The following is a 23,038-nucleotide window of genomic DNA, read 5'->3' on the forward strand; positions in this document are numbered from 1 at the left end:
TTATTTTGCTCTTTGTATCATACTTTGTCTTCAACCTTTTCTACTTAACCTATCTGCTTACACTGATTTGATTTTGTCCGTTTTACCATCTCCCTCATCCTCCATCGCCGTCTTTTCCTTCCATCTTCCTACTGTCCACTTATCCGATTCTTAAAAGTCATCCCAGGTTAGGCGGAATGTCACATCACTCAAGTGTGGCCTCTGGGGCAGCTCTTGTTATTTTAAGGGGTCATGTACATTTATCCAAGCAATGAATAAAGAAGCACTCAGAGGCCCGAAGAGCCATGAATGAAAGGATGGAAAACATTTACCTTGGAGGAGCATACTTGGAGCCTTTCCAAAGGTCACAGGTCAAAGATCATTTGCCACGTGTCACTGGCTAACTTTAGGCCCGGCTTGGTAGCCCATGGACTCCTGGTCGTTGAGAGGAAATATGGCAGTATACTGCAAATTTCACTGTCCATGTATAAATGTTGCCACCACAAAGAACCTCTGACTAATAAGTGAGCAGCACACTGAAATTCACATTAATGAGGTTCCTTTAGGGTCAACAGCTCCTTAAGGTGGTCTGACACCTATTCAATTGTGGCGAGACAGATTAATAACCATGACTTATAAATGCAGGGTGTTTGAGTCCTTGTGTTTGTTATATATTTTGATTTTTAAAAGTTAAAGTATGTAAACATGTTAATTAACTCAAGAGATATTCTTATGTGCACACAGGGGAAAAAAGTCTATTTTAGGCTTTTTTTCTATTAGCCGCTGCCTGGAATGCTTGCAGTGGGTGCAGTGCTCATTAAGCAGTGATATAAAGCACAATCTCATAATGACTAAAGATCTGTTGTCTGGTAAGCACTAACAAAACGATTGATTCGTAAGCAGAGGAAGAGAGGAGGCCAGGAGGAAAGGGAGAAATTATAATGAGAGTGTGAGAGAGGGAGGGAGAAAGAGGCATTTAGTTGGCAGACAGTTTCCTGATTCAGCCAGGCTGGAGAGCAGGGGTAGCTGTCTTCTTCCATGTACCTCATCTATCACTGCCTACTTCTAGGAGACTCACCCATTTCCACTACCACACAGATGGAAGGGAGGGAGAATTCAATCTTTCCCTGCCTCACAGTCATCTGCAGAAATGCATTCGTTCACCCTTCGCGGCAGGGCCACAAAACCTGCCAATAATCGTCCACCGGGGCGGGAAAGAATGACTGCAGGTAACTAAGCTTTTCTCACGTGATCTTTTTCCAATCTGTAAAGTCCCACCAGTAGATTAGGAACAAGTGGAAACACGATTTGAAAATTGCACTTTGAAAGCAGGGGTCCTGTGACACTTGTGGAACACACATATGCACCATACCATTCAAAAGCTGAGAACCAAATTCAACAAGGAATTACTCCCTTTCATTTCAGGAAAATTAATCGATAACATTTTCCCAGAATTTGGTGTGAGGGCAGGCTAAACCAGTGCTGACCACAATGCTTACCTGCAGTATGGTGATATGCCAAACCTGCCTCTTTAAACATGCAGCAGAAAGTAAGCAACATTAGCATTCATTTCGAGTTGTGCTACTCTGTAGTTTTTATGGAGGACAAACTCCACAACAAAGTGGAAACAACACAATCTTACACAAAGTATAAGTACTGCTATAAAGGCGATATGACTAACACTAGTCAGAAATCATATCTGTGCACGTCTGGTGGTAAAGAGAAGCATCAAAAGTATTTATTTTTAGTCATTTATTTGTTCTTTGGAATGTTAAAGAATATTTTTTGTAGAGATTCTGTTAAACTGCAAATTCTCCATTTTTATCGCCAGCTACCTGCCATTCTCTCTGCCACTGAGCACTGAACAAGCAGCAAGATTGTAGCGTAATATTATAATATGGTGTTTAGAGCACAAGTGCATCCTGGCAAACATCTGGGCATGGAAGGTCACACGTGTGCTAGAAACTGGGGAAAGTATCGTCCCAGAAGACGTGTTAATATCAGCTGTTTCATGGTAAATTAATGTCACGCTGAGAGACATTTATTATCTTAGTCTACCTAACTGTTGGTCTAAAATGTTATCTGTGGAAATATCATCAAGAGAAAAACGGAGCAGGCCCTCAGGGGACTGCCTCGATGGCAATAAACTGTTTTGTTCGGGATGTAATTTATTTATTTCATGTTTATGCGTACATACATTTCCGATGTTGGTGCAAGCTGTTATGTCGACATCTGCTCTGCATCGGAATATTATTTATAAGGAAATTCCATATTAATATGCAGTCTGGCTCTCCCCTTGAAAACAACAGGCTCATCATCAGACTGACGGGCTAAGAAATGCTTCCACGCTGAGCACCTTCAAACATAGAGACGACCTTTTCACCAGAACTGTCTACATCAGGTCAGAACAAGGGGACGATGATCACAGCGTCTCAAATAAAACTATCTCCCTCTGGTGAATGCCAACACACGTTTGCTGACGTCCAGACTCTTCTTTTTCCCCCTCTCCGTTGCTCATCGCTCTTTCTTGGTTATTTGCATAATCCCTGTGACTCTCTGATTAATAACTCCTGTGAGTGATTTGCATATCTATGCTGAAATTTAGGACAGACATTCACACAGTAAATACAGTCCAGCAAAAAAATAAATAAGATAATAAAGTAAAATATACTGCCAAATGTGAGGTTTTTTTATGGGACAAGGGATCTTCAGGGAGATGGACAAATGTAGAATGCTCTTATCTTATAACATGCACAAATGTCCAGGCACGCATGCACAGACACACATATTTTAAAGTGTGCTTTCTAACTTCACCTACATGTCTCCTCTCTGGTCCTTTGCCCCTGACACATATAGGAGGGCAGACTTAACTACTCCAGCAGTTCCTTGCAGCAAAGGAAGATACAACACCCCAAAAATGACCAAGGCATCCAAACAGACTCTGATTAAACCATTTTGACCACTGAAGGCAGATTAGGCGTTACACTTGTATTTGCTTCAACAGTGCCCCCCAGTGGGTGAAAAAAACGGCTCCTCATCATTTCTGCTTGATTTACCATCAGATCACTGCACTCTGCAGATATCATCAACAAGTTAAAAGTCCATTAACAGTGCACTTATTGCATCACAACAGCAAATAAACTGAATATTTCCATAAATTCAACATTTTCAAACAAGACATTTATCTTTCGTTGATTTATTTACTGAAATAGGCAAAAAAAAATGTATTCACATTTAAAATGATTTGGCGTCTGTGTATTAGAAAAAGACATATCCCATGAGTCCTTCTGATTCATGCCATTATGTTCATGTTTATGTCACAGCTTGATGAATATTTTCTGAAAACTTTACTATTATTTCACTGCCATCTGAAAATACCCATCATTTAACACATTTAATTATATAAATACATTTAATGGAACTATAATTACTCCAGTTTTCATAATGAACATTTTAATAAGAGGTTTACAACTCTCTACAGAAGTGGCTATAAACAACGAATGGATGACTGGGTGGGTCTAGTTATCAAGTATCTGAATCCTTCTATACTAAGATGTTTTAGGGATTTGTGATGAAAGCAAGAAACTTTTGAGATTTTGTTTTATGAGTAAAACACTGAGTGTCTCACCACCGGGACATGTCTGGCGGATGAGTGAGTTGTGCACACACCTTTGCACGCAAACAAATTCTCGCTGTCCCTGGGAGACCAAAGGCTGGAAATGACAAGCCTGCAATGAGGTAATGACATTTCCTCCTGCGTAATGTGGCCAAAGGCATCTCTTTCTCTCTCGGGCGACCCGACGGAGATATCTGGCCAGCTCCTGTGACAAGCCCTGCTCTAATCGGCAGGTACAGCTTTCACTGCAGCTCAGGACCGAGCCACAGAGTAGCAGCTAAATAATTGAACAGGTGCAATATGTTAAGGCAGGGCGGGGGGAGGTTTGGTAGTGTGTGGGGTGTGGGAGGGGTCAACCAAAATGTCTGCAGTGTCCTATGCTTGGGGTAAAATTCATCAAGTGTTGGTTTGGGGAAAATGTCAGAGTACTTGCCTCATCCTGTTTGGTCCACAAACATGCTCCCCTCCACTTTATTCCCCCAAGGGCATTAGCTGTCAGCAGCTATTCTTTTTTTATTTTATTTTATTATTTTTTTTAGCTTTCAATTCTCAGATTCTCCAACACATGGTCCCTTCATACCAGATGTTGGTAAAACAATGATTTATTATCACATCTTTGTTTTTGCTTTCAGTTTTTATATCAGGTGTTCAGGTTGCCATGACAAAAAATTGGGATGTCATGCTAGCATTTCACCCTGATCTTGCCTCATGCGAGCAACGACTTCATGGCCATACTGATTTCTGATTTCATGGAAAAGGTTGTCAGCGGTGGGAAGTGAGGGGGAATAAGTGTGTGGTTGTGTGTGTGTGTCAGGTTGACTGACCTTGGGAGACTGTCCCTGTGCAGGGTATAGGGAGAGGGAGGAATGGATTCAGCTGAAGCAGGTACGTAGTCTCCCAGCCACACATGGCGAGTGCCACAGCTGCAGTCAGCTGAAACCGAAGTGGCCTCTTTGTGAAGGCAAGGCGCTGCCCTCTGACACAAACAACAACAGTCCAGTGTACAAGTTTGAGTACATGAGCAGACAGTATATTAGTTAAAAGGTTCAAATATAAAAGGCTCAGGAAACTTAAAAGAGGCTTAGTCAAAGGGAAGAATGATAAAATGACTAAAACTAAAAGAATTTAATAAATTTTTTAGAGTTCATTAAATATAATAAAGTTCAAAACCTCTTATCCCCCCCCCCCCCCAACAATTTTTTTATGACATTATTAGAAGCTCAGTTTTCAGTAGTCGATGTGTTGGCCAAATACCTTCTGAGAAAAATACATTTTAAAATACAGGGCTTGATTAACAAGGTAAAATTTTATTTCCTATGGCCCACTTTATACTTGCCCTGCAACTGCTTCCAGCCTGTCATATTTAAAGATGTATGGCAAACTAACCTAGCAATTAATCTATGTACAGGCAGCTTTTGCTTTAGCCTGTCCTAATTTATTATCATTAATTACCATGACAAGCTGCTGTGTTTATTTAAAACAAACCGGTGGCGGATGAGAGCTGCTAAAAAGTGAACTTTCATGTGTCTAATGGGTGGTTTGATAAAAGAGTTTTTCAACTCCACATACACTAACAAGTGTCTAGTATTTCAGCTACTGACAAAAAAGTCATATTGCTCTTACCTTCATGTCTGCATTATCAACCATATGGTTAAAAAAGAGAATGCGTAAGCTGAATTTTTTTGTAATACGTACTATATATTTTGAACAAGTGTTCCTAAATACATTTTATAGTTTGCACACATCCAGCTGAACATGCATACGAAGGGAGTTTACATGCACTCATCATAGGCATGAACGTCATGGTAATTTTGAGCTTTTAATCATTTCTTTCAACTGTTTGAACTTTTCCCAGTAATCTGAATGACTGTGAGTTTACATCTTATATGACTTGAAAAAAAGTGTGAATTTATGTTGGATTTTCTCGAATCTTCACGGGGTCAAAATTAAATATATAAGCTTAAACACAAACATGCACCCCACCTTGATGTTAGCCTGTTCTATTCATTACAAAACCAGCTGTGATGTGTTGTGCTTGGGATCACTGCCCTGCATCCAATAGTTTCAATCCTCTAGCTGTTGATTTGAGGAAATGTTTAAGAATTTGAAGGTAGGTCTTATTCTTCATTATGCTATCCACATTGTGCAAAGTACACCATGATCTCAGAGCATCATGGTACCACCACCATGCTTTACAGTTGGTACAGTGTTTTTAGGTTTGAAACCCTCACATTCACTCCTCCAAACATACACATTGTTGTTGTGGTCAATTTTTGTTGACAAAGGCATTTGGCTTGTCCATGTTGGGAGCTGAAAATTTCAGTAAGCAGGGCCTTCTTTCTTGGTCAGCGCACTCTTACTCCATGGTTATATAAACTCATTTCACTGTGGACAGGGGCTCTGGTGTTCCAGCAGTTTCCAGTTCATGCTGGGCTTGAGACCCGGTTGTTCCTGTGTTGTCCTCGAACATCCTAACCAATTTCCTCTCATCAGAGGGTGACACATCTGAATAACTTGTACTTATGTACAGTTGTTTGAATTGGAATCTGCAGTTATTTAGAAGTGGATCAAAGATACTTTCCAACTTTTTGCATGTAAAACTTAATATTCAGGCATGTAGTTTAAAATTTGCCAAAAGCCTCTGACCATTATTTAAATAATAAGCCTTTGCAAATGAATGATTCTTTTTGATACACCCTGTATTTTGGGCAGTATGATAGAGTCCATCATCTTTAGCTTCCTCTTCCTACACTGTTGATGTGTAATATGTATTGGTTAATGTAACGATTCAGACTTCATCACCTAAGTGTTGGGAATTAAGTTTTGGTGGGAGCCGTTCTACTAGCTTGACTAAGGCTTTGAATTACACATTCAACATTCATAAAGTTTCAGTGGGACTCCTTAAAAAATAATTATGTGTCAAAGTCTTCCATGGAAGCTTTCACTCTTAAAAGTTTGACTGTGCCAATCAATCAAATTGGCGTTATAGGAGAATAATATGTGTTTTCTCTCAAGAATGCCCGTCAAAGAGGTATTGTGGTTGAAACCTCTTCTGGACCCACAAAGGTGTCACAGTAAGCAAGGGTTGTCAGAGGCTTGTCACTGCTGGGTGGTTTGAAAGCATGAAAAATGCCCTCTCTGGGGATAGAAGGACAAGTGCTGAGGAAAGAGGGAATGTGTTGGTGTGTGTGTGCATGTGTGAAGACCTTAACTTGCTTTAGCCTGTTGCATCAACCCTTGTCAATCCTCTAGACAATAGGTCTCCATCCATGCAGCGGACCTTTTTCACCTTCAAGGGTGATGGCTATATTATTCAGCTTGACAAGCACTGCCACAGAGAGATCACAATCTTTGCCTAATTGAATGCTGACAGTTTAAGTTCACTCACACTCAGGGCTTTATGGAGACTGATTATTTGACTGAATTGGATTATTATGGGGTAAAGATTCCATCAAAAAGTAATTTTGGCAGGCTGAGGTTTCGGATTCAGCATTGCTTATCTCTGACAGCAAAGCACCTTTGACACAACTGACAGCTATGTCCTAAAAACAATATCCATCTCAGAGAAGATTTATCCTGGGTGCTTCGCTTCACCTAGATGACTGGTAACAATTTCTGGGTTTTAAACATTTAAATGTAAACACTGTCCAACAATCATTAAATGTACTGTAGTAGCAAACCGTGTACTCTTCCTGTGCCACATACTCTTGGAATACTGTTGAGTTCAGCTACACTCCAACAAATTCAGTTTCAATCAATTTTTGAATGTATTTTTGTCTATCAGCCAGTATTGATGCTTTTGAATTAGTAAAATCTGTGTGACTATAATTGATTATTCTGACTCTGCAATGTTTGTTTGACAACGTCAGTGGATAAGCCGCTGTGTTCGTACATGCTGTAAAAGCTTCCACCCGCAAAATCTCATACATCCAACTTGTAATTATGATACCATGACTGAATGCAGCAGTCCCAGGCAGCAAATCTTCAGCTAATACAGCTCAAAATAGCATGTCTGCAGTCAGTACGTGGATGCATGCAGTATCCTTTATAAGCGAATAAGGAAAAAGTTGGTAACAGGTTTAGCTGCAAACTAAAGGTAACAGCATCATTGATGTAAGGAATTTTATTAAAATAACAAATGACCTTAACAACCAGTCCTTTAGAACTGGGTCAGTTCTGTTAAATTTAAACTAGTCACATTAATGCAACTCATCTGTATTTTCTTACATACTTACTCACAGTGGTTTTTAAACTACAATATCTCCCAAACCACAATATATTTTTTTGGTTAAGTAAGAGTTATCTGTTATTAGTCTGGGTGCCGTGCTCCTCCTGATGACGTATTTTTAATTAATTTCTTTGCCCCCTGCAGATTTCATTTTAATCCATTATTTGTTATCACAAACAGCTGCTCCTTTTATAAAATATCTGAACTGGAGCCCAAACAATAAATCGGTCCACACTGGTCTATCACAGATATGAGTGACAGCATGTAAGCTGTCTGATAAGTAGTGTATAAGGTGTATGATATAAAAACTGTCAAAGAACAATATGGCTGAGGTAATTCATCACAGTCTGTATTAGCATCGGCCCCAAACACTCGAGTATCTTTCAGGCTCTAGTGCAGCCACTCTCACTGCAACTTTTGAAACATAAATTTGGCCTTTTAGGATACATCTATATACACCATCTTTATGCAGCATGAGTATTATTAAGCTTATGAAAAACCCAGAGCAAACAATACAATCTGATTCTGAAATTCTGAGCAGAGAATAAAAGCTAATTAATTATAACATATATAGTTATTGTGTACCAAAAGACAATGTAATCTAAAAAGGAAATCATTGTCCTTGAGCTAAACGTCCTATTTTGGTGTGCTTCTTTTTTCATGTCAGTTGTGATAAGAGACAAGTAGAATGGATTATGCTTTTCTGGGGTCTCTGGGGATTGGCTTGGCTCTGGTTAGAATTCATTTAGTCAGATAGCCTCTGTGGATTATCCCTGTTTTTCAAAAGCTTGCATTTCTGACAGGTCATTATTGTACATCACACTGGGACCTACTGCAGAGAGCATCACACAGAAAGCCCCACCAAGCAGCTGAAGTTCTGTTCTGTACAGCAGATATTTTAGAATATGCAAATAAATAAATAAAACTTGCTCCTCTGATACTCTGAAAGTTTAGTGGTGGACCTCATAGATCCTGTGCTCTGGCTCTTTATCATCAATAGTGTTGGTATGGCCATGGAGAGGACTCATATGTACAAGCAATGAATAGAATGACTGGTGGGAAGACCTGAAGCCTTCATTTAAATAATAGAGGTAGGAGTTGGTATTGACACCTCTGTGTTTCATGCATATGAAACACAAAAGTGTCAGTGTACTTGCATAAACATGCTTTCAGTACTTTAAGTCAAAAATAAGCAGGTAATTCTAGGGTTGCTGTCAATGAATCTAAATGAAATTGAAAGAATTGCACTATTAAGTGTCGATAGATGCTACAGGACAGCGGGGTTAGCTACAATCACACATTCTGCTTTCTGCATTGGTCACAGAAAACAGAAAAAAAAATCTTTGTGCTGCAGATACACCTTTTTTTTTTTTTTTCACTGTGATAATATGAGAGACCAGCTATGAAACATTTGTTTGTTTGTTTTACAAACATTAGATACACAGAAAACAATTTCTGGGCTAACATCTACCAAATAATCATTTCTGAGCAGTGTTTAGTCTATGATCCATTGAGCGCCCAGAAACATGAATATATTGGGCAATAAATAATATCTCATACTGAAACTTTATGAAATGGTGCCTCTGAGAATCAGCCAAATGGGAATGTGTTTACTTTTCTGCAAAATGAATCGCCATTACCCCTGGAGAGGCAGGCAAGAGGGGCTTGAAATTCAGCCAAACATGACTCCACTTGACCTCTAATAAACACAAATGATTGAGGCTCTGACAAAGACCTGACCTGGCTGTCTGACAGTTGACTGACAGTTGGACTTTGCTGGAGAGTATGCTTTATCTCCCCAAACTGAGGCAGGCTCAAGAACAAGAGCAGACGGCTCATCATATCCCCTCAGAAATATGCAACTGGTCCTCAACATACAGTGCCTTGGTTTGCTGGCTATAACTCCCAAATAAAAATAAAAAAATGTGCAAAAAATTCTAATAATAATAATAGGAATTTATGTGCAGGCTCAATGGGATTTCATATGAGTAAGGCCTCGCAATTTGCCGTAGTAGTGTTAACAAGTGACCTGACAAACATTAATGAGAATTAGAAGAAAACTTCCAGTACCACACACAGCTAATATTCACAGCTAATTAGTGAGTGTTAGCTGCCTGTCTATCAAAACCGTGACAACAGAGAAGAATTACAAAGAGCTGCTATGGGAATGAGTGGATATCTAGATGGGATTAATGTAAACAAGTGAGAAATTGTTGATGATGAGGTTCCTGCCCGTCGAGGGACCGTTCCTGGAGTGTAGCGCAAAGAATTAGGCAGCGAGGAACTATACTGTCCCACTGAAAATTGTGTCACTGAGTACACATCCAGGAACCAGGGCGCCTGTTGAATGCTAAAACGAGTAAAGACAGTCAACCAGCAACTCGGCAAGGTCACTGTTTCTGAATCTTCCTTGTAATTATTCTTGATACAAGGATTAATATCTAATTCCAAGCGAAGGCCTGGATGACTCTTTTGTTATTAACTTTGGTACAGTGGGGGAACCTTTCAGGATTATTTCAATTCAGTGATTACTTTGGGCCTAGCAGCTGATTGCAGACTGTGCTGGTAGGTTTACTCACCACATTGATTTCCTTGCCAATATTGAGGGTAGAGCTCCCAAGACATATCACCCTGCTCTCTCTACTATACTTTCTGTAAATCTTATTAGAGATGGAAGCTGATGGAAGCGCCTTCCCTGCATGATACTGAGAAGAGTACAAGGTTAAAGAAAGAGACAAGTTTGACTGAGGTTGAAAAGATGTTGTCTCCAACTTACAGTGTTTCTGTCATAAAAGAGATTAACACCCGTGTGTGTTTACTGTGGGAATGCCTGCCTGCCTTTCTTCTGCTGAATGATAGTGAATTTCTGTACTGCTTATGTAGCCACAGTGGCCCAGAATATATGGTATAGTGAGTGTCACTGAAGAATATTTAAAAGTTACATTAACAGCAAATTTGTTCCCCCTGCATCGACCATCATTTATCCAAATTTTGAAAGGTACTATAATTTGTTGCACACGTTATTATCGATAATACCTATTTTTGTTCCCTTTGTTTGCATCCTTTGTTCCACACTGTTTGAATGTTTACAGGAATAATACCAATATCTCCATCAATATCCATTACCATTCACAAAGGGGCAGGAAAACGATCCCGCCAATCCAACATGGCTAATTAAAAAAAAAGACACATTCTCAATATGACAAATGCATTTAAACGCTTTTTTCTGGAAGTCAAACAAACATGCTAACACAGAGAAAAGACCCATTACTGTAGGTCATAAATGTAAATATAGCTATGTCTACTCAGTGAGAAGGCAGGAAACTGTGCAGTCATAAACATTTTTACAAGCCAATGATATGCAGCAACTGTTTATGTCAGCTTATTCTGGTGTTGTCCTGTAGCTGTTAGCAGTTAAGACAAGTGCAGAACAATTATGTGCATGAATAACTACAAATATCTGGAAACGGCTACCGATAACCAAAAATTCTTAGAATAGTGAGATTAATGTAGATAGGATCTTGATGGTATTGCCCTATAAATCCTGCATCGATGTCAGGAATTGAATCAGTGTCTTTCTCCATAATCTGATGGTTCGGTAATCTCAATGTTGCAATCAAATTTCCTGTAAGGGATCGTAATAAAGATTGAGCTTTAGTCCCACTTACTGTGAAAGTAACTGACTTCTACATATTGCACATACTATGCTTGTTACACTTTTTTTTCATAATGAGCTATAGCTTTCACTATAACTACTCCCTCCCAAGGACGGAGTGCGTGATACACAAATAAACCCCACACACATGCATACACACACACACACAAACACACCCCTACGCAAAGTTGCTGAGTCAGGCCCCTGTTGGGTGTTAGCTAATGATACCAGCTCACGGTAGATGGATAGCCAGGCGGCGTTTCACTTTAGAGGCGAAGGCCAGCTTAGCCGTATTAAAAGCACAACAGTGTCGCCATAGCACTGTTTGGCATGCTGCTCGGCCTCTGTGTGTTACTCACATAGAGTCACCCGGGGAATACTTTCCACCTCTACTGATCACCGGCCCGCACCTCCTGGCCCTGAGAAATCAACAGCCAGGATTTATAGATTTACCTTAGATTGGCTGTCCCGCATTTGTACCCCCATAAATACTTTTACAGCTTTGCTAATGCCACTGTTGGGAATAAACAAGGTTACAGCGGACAAGATGAGGCTGAGATTTAGTTGGCAACTCGGACAGCGCAGGGCAGAGCAATGAGGAAAGAGGTGTTATGTCAGAAAAAAAAGGAGGCAGCTCACATTGGGGATGAGCAGTTTATAGCATGCAGGCTGCACTTTTACATACCGGCAGAGGCTTTATAGGGCTATGCAATAACCAGCCGAGAGCTTGCGTTCACTGCATAACTTCGGAATGAAGTTCTTGCTTTCTTTGGAAAAGCTGAGCCATTATTAGCTCAAGTGGGGAAGGTAGATGAATTTTTTTTCTGTCACTCATCATATAAAAAAGAAGAAGTCCATCCATAAGGCTCTGAACATAAACAAGCTAAATATGCAATTAAGATGAATAAATAAGCTTCTTGGCATAAATAAAACTGATGACCTTGGTTGTACTTCTCATCAAAGACATTATAGATTAATTATTCAAGCACATTACTTCACTTCAGTTTTAAATGCTACTCATTCGGACAACTTCATGAAATTTGCAAGGATTAAAAGCATGAAATATGAATGGTCAAGCCATCACTCTCTTCATAATGAATTAGCATACCTTAGAATTGACACGTTCACTCTTGGAAAGACTTGTAAGACTGATGACATACATACACTCTTGAGTTGACTAAGCAGTGCGTGCCTTCCTGCTATTTGCTCCGTCAAAGTCAGCAAAAGCTCAGAGTTAAGTTGACCGAGGCAGGAAGAAAATTCAATGATGGACATCAATTGTTTATAATGGTTTCGGTTCAAAAAGAGGTCAAGAAGAGGGACAAAGTGATTAATGCAGCTCGGCAGACAGCTTGTTCTGTCTGCATAGATTTAATTTAGTCTCCTGGAAATATAAACATGATAAACTAAAAAATAAGCAGTTAGAAAACATTAAACGTCAAACAAACCTGCTGTGAAATAGAAATACAATGACAAAATGATGGAAACACATAAAACACTTGATCCTTTCAGTAAGGGCATTTGGTGGCTGTGGTATGCTGTCAGGAGCATTTCACCGGAATATTTTGGGCCCACTTGTCTTCTTAAACAGAAGGGCCATTGCAAACCAAGACAGATGTGCTCTGAACAACTATTTCTATCTTCCAGAGCCGCATTTTTACCCTTATGAGAAAGTGACCTCTTCAAGGCTGGCAATGCCTTCATTCACAGGGCATCAGGGGTCACTGATGGTGCTGATGGTTTGATGAGCAACTATGAAGCTACTGCAGTTAGCACAGCTTAGCATGAAGATTAGGTACGGTAAAGAGCTAGCTTGGTTATACTGAAAAGTTGTAATGTTTTAAAGCCCAAATAATTCGCATAATTGCCATTATAGTGTTAGCATTATATAGTGTGTATACACTGTTTTGCACTTTATTTGATTATATGTAGTTGTCTCTGGATTGAGCGCTAGCAGTTTAACATTTTTCTGCTAAGCATCACTTTCATCACTTCAAGACTGACAATGCCATCATTCATCATGAGCATGAAAATGATCTGAATCACACACTGTGGTCTTCATAATCCTTACACAAAGGCGAGTTGTTCTGTTTTGTCCCTTTAATTTGTCACCATCTTGTATGTAAAATTTCTTTTAGTGCAACATCTTGTCAGTCACCTCAAAATGAACCCTTGTGGTGCGCCAATGTAACTAGTGACTGACAGTCTGTTGTGAAATAGAAATACAACGACAAAATGATGGAAACACATAAAACACTCGATCCTTTCAGTAAGGGCATTTGGTGGCTGTGGTATGCTGTCAGGAGCATTTCATTGGAATATTTTGGGCCCACTTGTCTTCTTAAACAGAGGAACCATTGCCACCAAGATAGATGTGCTCTGAACAACTATTTCTATCTTCCAGAGCTGCATTTTTACCCTTATGAGAAAGTGACCTCTTCAAGACTGGCAATGCCTTCATTCACAGGGCATCAGGGGTCACTGATGGTGCTGATGGTTTGATGAGCAACTATGAAGCTACTGCAGTTAGCACAGCTTAGCATGAAGATTAAGTACGGTAAAGAGCTAGCTTGGTTATACTGAAAAGTTGTAATGTTTTAAAGCCCAAATAATTCGCATAATTGCCATTATAGTGTTAGCATTATATAGTGTGTATACACTGTTTTGCACTTTATTTGATTATATGTAGTCGTCTCTGGATTGAGCGCTAGCAGTTTAACGTTTTTCTGCTAAGCATCACTTTCATCACTTCAAGACTGACAATGCCCTCATTCATCATGAGCATGAAAATGATCTGAATCACACACTGTGGTCTTCATAATCCTTACACAAAGGCAAGTTGTTCTGTTTTGTCCCTTTAATTTGTCACCATCTTGTATGTAAAATTCCTTTTAGGCAAGGCAAGGCAAGGCAAGTTTATTTATATAGCACAATTCAACAACAAGGTGATTCAAAGTGCTTTACAGAGACATTAAAAACAAAAACAAATAAAAAGCATGATTTGAAATTGATTAAGACAAGCAAACAAGCAAACAAACACAAACAAACAAACAAAACAGTATATAAAATCAAAAATCAAAACAGTAGATGAAATCAGGACAGTAGATAAAATCAGTAGTTAAAATGTAAGTTTTGAAATTTAAGCTTAAAAGTGTGGATTTGGTGCTTTATTCAAAAGCAGCTGAGAACAGGTGAGTCTTCAACCTGGATTTAAATAAACTGAGTGTTTCAGCTGATCTGAGGCTTTCTGGGAGTTTGTTCCAGATATATGGAGCATAAAAGCTGAATGCAGCTTCTCCGTGTCTGGTTCTGACTCTGGGAACTGATAAAAAACCGGATCCAGATGACCTGAGGGATCTGGAAGGTTCATACTGGGTCAGGAGGTCACTGATGTATTTTGGTCCTAAACCATTCAGAGCTTTATAGACCAGCATCAGAACTTTAAAGTCTATCCTGCTGACGGACAGGCAGCCAGTGTAAAGACCTCAGAGCTGGACTGATGTGGTCCACTTTTTTGGTCTTAGTGAGGACTCGAGCAGCAGAGTTCTGAATGAGCTGTAGTTGTCTGACTGATTTTTTAGGTAGACCTGTAAATATGCTGTTACAGTAATCAAGCCTGCTAAAGATGAATGCATGGACTAGTTTTTCCAGGTCCTGTTGAGACATCAGATCTTTTATCCTTGAAATATTCTTGAGGTGATAGTAAGCTGATTTTGTTATTGTCTTAATGTGTTTTTCTAAGTTTAGGTCTGCATCCATCACTACACCCAAATTTCTCGCCTGGTTTGTGGTTTTTAGGTGTATAGATTGAAGTTCTCTGGTGACCTGTAATCGTTTTTCTTTGGCTCCAAAGACTATTACTTCAGTTTTGTTTTTGTTTAGCTGGAGAAAATTGTGGCACAACCAGTCATTAATTTCCTCAATGCATTTACCAAGAGCCTGTACAGGGCCTCGGTCTCCTGGTGACATTGTGATATATATTTGTGTGTCATCTGCATAGCTATGATAGTTTATTTTGTTGTTCTTTATAATCTGTGCCAGTGGGAGCATGTAAATGTTAAACAGAAGGGGTCCCAAGATGGAACCTTGGGGAACTCCACATGTGATACTTGTCTGCTCAGATGTGAAGTTACCTATTGATACAAAGTATTTCCTGTTTTCTAAGTATGTTTTGAACCAGTTTAGTACAGTTCCTGAAAGACCTGCCCAGTTCTCCAGTCGTTTGAGTAATATGTTGTGGTCAACTGTATCAAATGCTGCACTGAGATCCAGTAAAACTAAGACTGACATTTTTCCACTGTCTGTATTCAAACATATGTCATTAAACACTTTGGTCAGAGCGGTTTCAGTGCTGTGGTTCTGTCTAAAACCTGACTGGAAGGCATCATAGCAGTTATTCTGTGTTAAGAAGTAATTGAGCTGTTGAGAAACTGCTTTTTCAATGATCTTACTTAAAAATGGGAGATTTGAGATCGGCCTGTAGTTATTCATTTGTGTCTTGTCAAGATTGTCCTTTTTCAGTATAGGTTTTATTACAGCAGTTTTTAGTGATTCTGGAAACACACCTGACATTAAAGAAAAGTTTACGATCTGTAACAGGTCTGACTCCAAAGTCTTTGAGACCTTTTTGAAAAAACTTGTTGTCAGGACATCTAAACAGCAAGAGGAGGAGTTCAGTTGGCCTAAGATGTCCTCCAGGTCTTTGCTGTTAATAGGGTGAAACTGTTTGATGGTGTTTAAACATTTTTTTGGTGGACACAGTACATGTCCTGGATCTGCTGTTGATGTACCAATTGCTTGTCTAATCTTTTGGATTTTTTCTGTGAAGAATTTGGCAAAGTCATTGCAGGCCATGGTCGAATGAAGTTCAGCTGCCACTGACACAGGAGGGTTTGTTAGCCTGTCAACTGTAGAAAATAAGACCCGAGCGTTATGACTGCTTTTAGTGATGATGTCAGAGAAGTAGGACCTCCTTGCACTCCTCAGTTGTAAATTATAATTGTGAAGTTTCTCTTTATAGATGTCATAATGAACCTGGAGGTTTGTTTTTCTCCATCTGCGCTCAGCTTTCCTACACTCTCTTTTTTCATTTTTCACCAGTGTGGAGTTTCTCCATGGAGACTTTTTCCTTCCAGAGATAACCTTCACCTTAATGGGAGCAATAGTGTCCATAACATTTAACATTTTAGCATTGAAGCTATTGACGAGCTCATTGACTGAACCTCTGGACAGGTCAGGTGTTAATGGGAAGACCTGGTTAAAGATCTCACTACTGTGTTCAGTTATACACCGTTTTGTGATCACTGCTGTTGATATATTTGTGTGGGCTGAGATTTTACTTTCAAAGAAAACACAGTAATGATCAGACAGGCCCACATCAGACACAGTAACCTTTGAAATGCTCAGGCCCTTGGAGATCAGTAGGTCAAGAGTGTGTCCTTTATTATGTGTGGGCTCTGTTACATGCTGAGTCAGCCCAAAGTTGCCCAGCGTGTTACTCAGGTCTTTAGTCCCTTTGTCCTGAGGGCTGTCCACATGGATGTTAAAATCCCCAACAATAATTACACAGTCGAAATCAAAACAGATCACAGACAGCAGTTCACTGAGGTCATTAAAAAAGTCTGTGCAGTATTTGGGAGGCCTGTAAACATTAAGAAACACAACTTTGGATGGGGCCTTCAGCTGTAACGCCACATATTCAAGAGACTGAAAACTTCCAGGAGATAGCTGCTTACATTGAAATGATTCATTAAATAAGACAGCAACCCCTCCTCCTCTCCTGCTCACCCTGGCCTCACTGATAAAACTGTAGTTAGGAGGGGTCGTCTCGATGAGAACAGCTCCACTGTTACTTTGGTCCAACCAAGTTTCAGTTAAAAACATAAAATCAAGGCTGTGCTCAGTGATTAAATCATTAATTAAAAATGTTTTCCCAGCTAAAGATCTAACGTTTAATAAAGCCAACTTAAGTGTTTAGAGGTATTATTTGCCCCCTCGTGTTTGGGAGCAGTCTGTGGCACACAAGGTATGTTTACTATATTTAAAGATCTTTTAGAGTGCAGCTCTCTGTGTTTTCACCAGGCCACATGTCTCCTTCTGTCACCTAAAAGTACAGAAATTTTAAAACCTTCTAGTAAACAGGGTCCCAGCTTCTCCTGGGAAAAGTCACCACTGCCATAATCCTCGCAGCCCGGACCCTCCACACATCACACATCAGACTGCGGAGACAGAGCATGAAGGTGGTAAGGTGGAACTAAGGGGGGCGAGGCTGGGCAATGTGACTTCGATTGCTCTGTTGAGGGCGGGGCTCGATGGCGAACCTTTGGATGCTCTGGTGGGGGGTTTATGGGGGACAAAAAGGGATTGGGCCGGGGGGTAGATCTGAGCCCAGCATTGACCCGCTCCATCATCTCCTCAGTGAATTTCAGGTGTGGGGAGGAGGGAGAAAGGGAGGGGGAGGGGGGTGATGGCCTGTCAGGGGTTTGGGGGACTGGGGATGATCGTGGTCCCTGGTCCTGGTCGTTGGTGTTGTTGAGAGAGTTGGAGGCAAATAGGTACCCCTCTTCTTGCCTCAGATATCTCTCCTTTCTGAGGCTCTTCCCGGGTGGGGGCAGATGGAGCTCCTCCTCAAGGTTTCTGCTGGGCTTTGTCTGTTCTTGGAGTACTGTTTGTTCCTCTTTATGAGATAACTCCTCGTTTATCTCAACCTTGGCACCAAGCACAGATGGATGACGTATGGAATAAAACAGGTTGGAGGTGAACAGTTTCACCCCTGACTTGTTAAAATTAAATCCATTTTCTTTAAACAGAAGTTTTAGTGCAACATCTTGTCAGTCACCTCAAAATGAACCCTTGTGGTGCGCCAATGTAACTAGTGACTGACAGTCTGTTAGAAATGTTCTTCATGTTAAGTGAACATTCACAATGATGTTCTTTTTATTGATATGTCAGTTTATAAAGCTGGAAGCTTTCAGGGTCAAAGAAGCAGTTTTTTTTCTTTTAAAGAGAATACACTTTTAATGTTTTTCCACCTACACTGAATGGGTGTATATAAATCTACTGTAGAAGGCTACTTCACTTTCAAGGCAGCTGAAGGTAATACAGTCATTAAACACTGAGACCATGACGATCATGATCTCGAGGGAAGAAGCCCAGTTTGGGTAATCCCTGCTAAAGAATACAAACAAACAAAAAGAAAAACCCCACTAGCAATTAGTGAAATAGGATTCAGCTGCTACATCTATACATTAACTATGAAGCCACTGCAGTTAGCACAGCTTAGCATGAAGATTAGGCACAGCAAAGAGCTAGCTTGGTTATACTGAAAAATAATATTGTTTTAAAGGCCAATAATTAGCATAATTACCATTATGGTGTTAGCATTATGTAGTGTTATTTAATCTACAACACTGGTTTTGCACTTTATTTGATATATGTAGTCATCTTTAGATGGCGCGCTAGCAGTTTAACGTTTTTCTGGTAAGCATCACTTTCAAATAAATATTCTGAACTTTTATTTATTTTTATTTATTATGAACCTTATTTATTATTGCCCTTGCTGAGTCAACGCAACTGTAGATATGATTTATTGTCTGATCCTCTGTTGTGTTTGCCTGTTTCCAGAAGTGAGTAAGGGTTTGATGGGTTAACAATTCTGTCTGATATCAAGTTTCTTTTATGTCTTGTAACCTTTTGAAATGTGCATGTGTTACCTGTATCTGTATCGAGACATGTAACACTTCTTTGGTAACACTGATGTGGAATTAAATGTAGGTGTCATGTACATGTCATCTCAACTTTATGTAAGATTAATTAGCAAACTAGAAAAAAACAGCTTAGAAACTCAAAAATTGTACTGTCAAGATTTACTTTAACAATCTTTTTATGGTTATTAAGCAGTCTGTGTGTTCACAGTGCCAGAGAACCTGCAGACTGAGATCGCTGTGTATATTGGAGATGATTACAGTACTTGTGTGGACTCATAATTTCTGAAATCTACAATTTTTGCCACATAGGTGTACAGGTAAAAATCTGAAACTTGACATAAAGGAAGAAGAGTGAAAACTGGAAGAGGAACAAGAGAACCAGGAAAAACAAGAGATGAAGTAAAACCAGAAGAGGAGTGAGCAACAGTATAACTGATGAAATTACGCTTGTTACAGCATTAGGAGGCTGGGAAAGTGGTTTGACCAATTGTGAACCAATGCATCCAATATGAGAGGGTATTTCCTACTTCAGTTTAATTTATTGAATTGGATTTATTCAATTTGTTTGCTGGAATTTGGGCAGCTCAAATTTATGATTTAGATGATTTAATATAAGCTTTTCGGTCATTGTGGTGAGGTTTGCAAAGGTAGCATATAATTAAAGGCAGTCACTAAGCAGTGAGAAAAACATGTAAGTCATATTCTAAATTAGCAACATCGTGTGAAGAAAAGATGATAAACCAAGAACGAGTCATCTAAATCAAAATTGCTGATGCATACCTAAGCATTTTTAAGTGTGCATACTGAGTGCAGGTTAGCAGGTTTCATGTATTTTCTATACACACCAGTTGGTGTGTGTGATGAGAGCCGCAATGAATACTGTGGGGGAAGAGGTAGGCAGAAACCTAAGGGCTGTTACACACTGTGTTGAAAAAGAAGATGCAAAGAAAAGATGACACAGAGTATGCACCACACAAGGAGACACAGCTGAGAGTTAACATCTATAAGAAACTTTAAATCAAGAATTTGCAAGTACATGCTGTAGGTGTTAGTTTTGTCTCTGCTTTGCCGTCAGCTCAGAGAAGTATCGACAACAACAGCTCATTATGTGTATCCCTGCTGCTCTTTTACCTCGTGTTTTTATTTTTGAAAATCTCAAAAAAGGATAGCACGGAGGTATAATTTTCACCAGACTGAAATGCTGCGGGTGATGTATATTAAGGAATATTGAAGTAACTTTGAATAAGATACAGTACATCTCTATTAGAGTGTGCTGTTCGCCATTTAATTGGTTAAAGCCCAACAAGTTTAACTCCCCGCATTTACTCAGATATGTATGCAAATGAAGCTGTGGCCGATGAGAGGCCCGTGCACCCCAACAGCTCCAGGCTATGACTCGTTGGCGGTGAATTCTACAGTAATTCGCTAACGTGAATTCACCCAGGGAAGGCAATGCCTCGTAATGTTGGTTCACTGTCAGGTTGAATGTTATCCAACAGCTGGTTTCCCAGTACCGATATACTGACAGAAAAATGCATGTATTCTCTTTGAACCATGCCTTTCTAAAAGTTTCCATTTAAATGCCAGCACAGATAAATCAAACTATTTTAAAATATTCTGTCTGTCTTTTTTTGTTTTTATACATGTTAATTCTAAATCGAAAATGACATTTCAGTGTCACTGGTGGCAACGCCTTCTTTGATACCCCCTCCTTTGGTCCACGGTTCTTTACAGTATTGCTTCAGTTCATTAAGGTTTGGGTGTTTTCATTTATGGACACATTTCAATCAGGTTAATCAGGTTTACTAAACTAAATTAAATAACGCAACATACTACAACATTACAAAATAGCTCTAATAAATACAAATAGCTCTAACTGTGAATATCCCAGTATATTAAACAAAATACATATCTCTGGTTGACATTGAGGTGCATACTGTCGTACTGTACTTTGTTATTTTCTCTGTAAAGGATGTGCAGATGGTAATGTTGTGCAACTATTGCATCGTGTATGTGTGCTTTAGATGGAGGAGTTATTCAGGAATGATTTCCTGTGTCATTCAATGTTGCATCTAGGTAATCTCAGTCTATCACAGAGCATCTTCCTGTGACTGGCCAGTACGTTATGGAGTGGATAGGAAGTTTTGTCCAGCATTGTCCTTATCTTGGACAACAAGGTGCCCAGGTCCTGTGGCTTGATAGGCTGTCTTTGTTTAAAACATGGAACACATGTGTACTATGCCCAAACACCTCGATTTTGGTCTCCTCTGTCCAAAGGACATTGTTCCAGAAGTTTTGTGCTTTGTTGAGATGCAATTTTGAAAATCTAAGATGTGCTGCCATGTTCATTTTAGAGACAAGGGGCTTTCTCCTGGAAACCCTCCCAAAAAGCTACACGTTTAGTCTTTATCTAATTGTACTGCCATGAACTTTAACATTTAACATGCTAACTGAGGCCTGTTGCTCTTGGGTTTTTTGCAATGTCTCTATGCATTGCAGTCTGACCTTGAGGCCAGTTTTCTGTGACATTCATTCCTGAGAAGTTTTATGACATTTTGTTAAAACATGCTTGAATGGCTGAATCCAGACTAGCAAACTGCAAAAACGTGTAATTATATCCACAATAGAGTGCATGCTGTATCTACTCAATAAACAATAAATCTAATTATGTGTTAATGCCCAATTGCATTAAAACTATTTTACTAAATATGGTTAAAACACTGACAGACAATATAAATATATTTTTGGGATAAATTCGACCTTTGGTTCCACACTGTAAAACTGTTGATGAATTACATACTGTTTTTTTCATAGACTTCATACAATTTCTCCACCATGAAGTACAAAACTAATTGATGAGCAAAATGCTTTTTGGCTTCACTTTTTAAGCCAGCAAAGTGCTGATTATGGACATTTCTTTAATTTTCCTCTGTCATTAATACCCCTTGCAAGCTTAGTAAGACACATAATTTTTTGATAAACTGCATTCAAGCACAGGACCTTACCTTAATCATCTGATTAACATCAGCTGTTTTATTCAGGCTTCACAATCACTGTGTCATTCACAGCTGACACCCAACACTCAGTTATATTGATTCAGGTATAAGTATTATAATCTGACAGCACAAATGGATCCCTTACATGCCAACAGCTCTTAATGTATTACCTCCTACCACCACCCCAACGTTGTAGTTTCATTAAGTTTTAGCCTGAACGGAACATTTAAGTAGTGCTTATAAAGCCAAATCTTCTCTGCTGCTTTGGTTCCATCAAAGAGCATCGCCTCCCTCCAAATCTATCAGTTTAACTCTTAGCTGTTGTGTCTGATTAAACTTTCATGTAGCAAACCAGTTCTTTACTGGTATTAATAATTTTATGAGCACTGCATTCAGACTGTACTGGGGATATCCAGTACACAACCACAAAGGCTGAAAGCCTGTTGACTCATACAACTGTGATCAGTGACCAGAACAGGTACTTGCAGGCATCCAACTTAGCAACATATAATGCCCACTTGTGGACACATATTCAGCAATCCAAAGGCTTGGCTAGACTCAGTAAGTAGATTGCACACCTGGTTGAACCCAAAATATGAAACATATTATCACGATATTACTTCTGGGTAGTTGCAGTAGGTATTAAACAAAGACAGAGCCCGTTTAGAGGAAAGGAAGAACATACATCTTTATCAGCGTCCACTTACAAAAGGTTATCTTCCCTATTGCTCAAATGTTACCTGATAAATGTCCTGGTAACTCTCAATATTTTCACTGCGGGTGGCACATTTGTCATCGTTGAGGTGGCGGGCAGAGTAGGGCACAGATGGGAACTCCTCCTACACACTGGCGTTGACA

This window comes from Pelmatolapia mariae, linkage group LG9 (genome assembly GCF_036321145.2).
Source record: "Pelmatolapia mariae isolate MD_Pm_ZW linkage group LG9, Pm_UMD_F_2, whole genome shotgun sequence".
Classification (NCBI taxonomy): domain Eukaryota; kingdom Metazoa; phylum Chordata; class Actinopteri; order Cichliformes; family Cichlidae; genus Pelmatolapia; species Pelmatolapia mariae.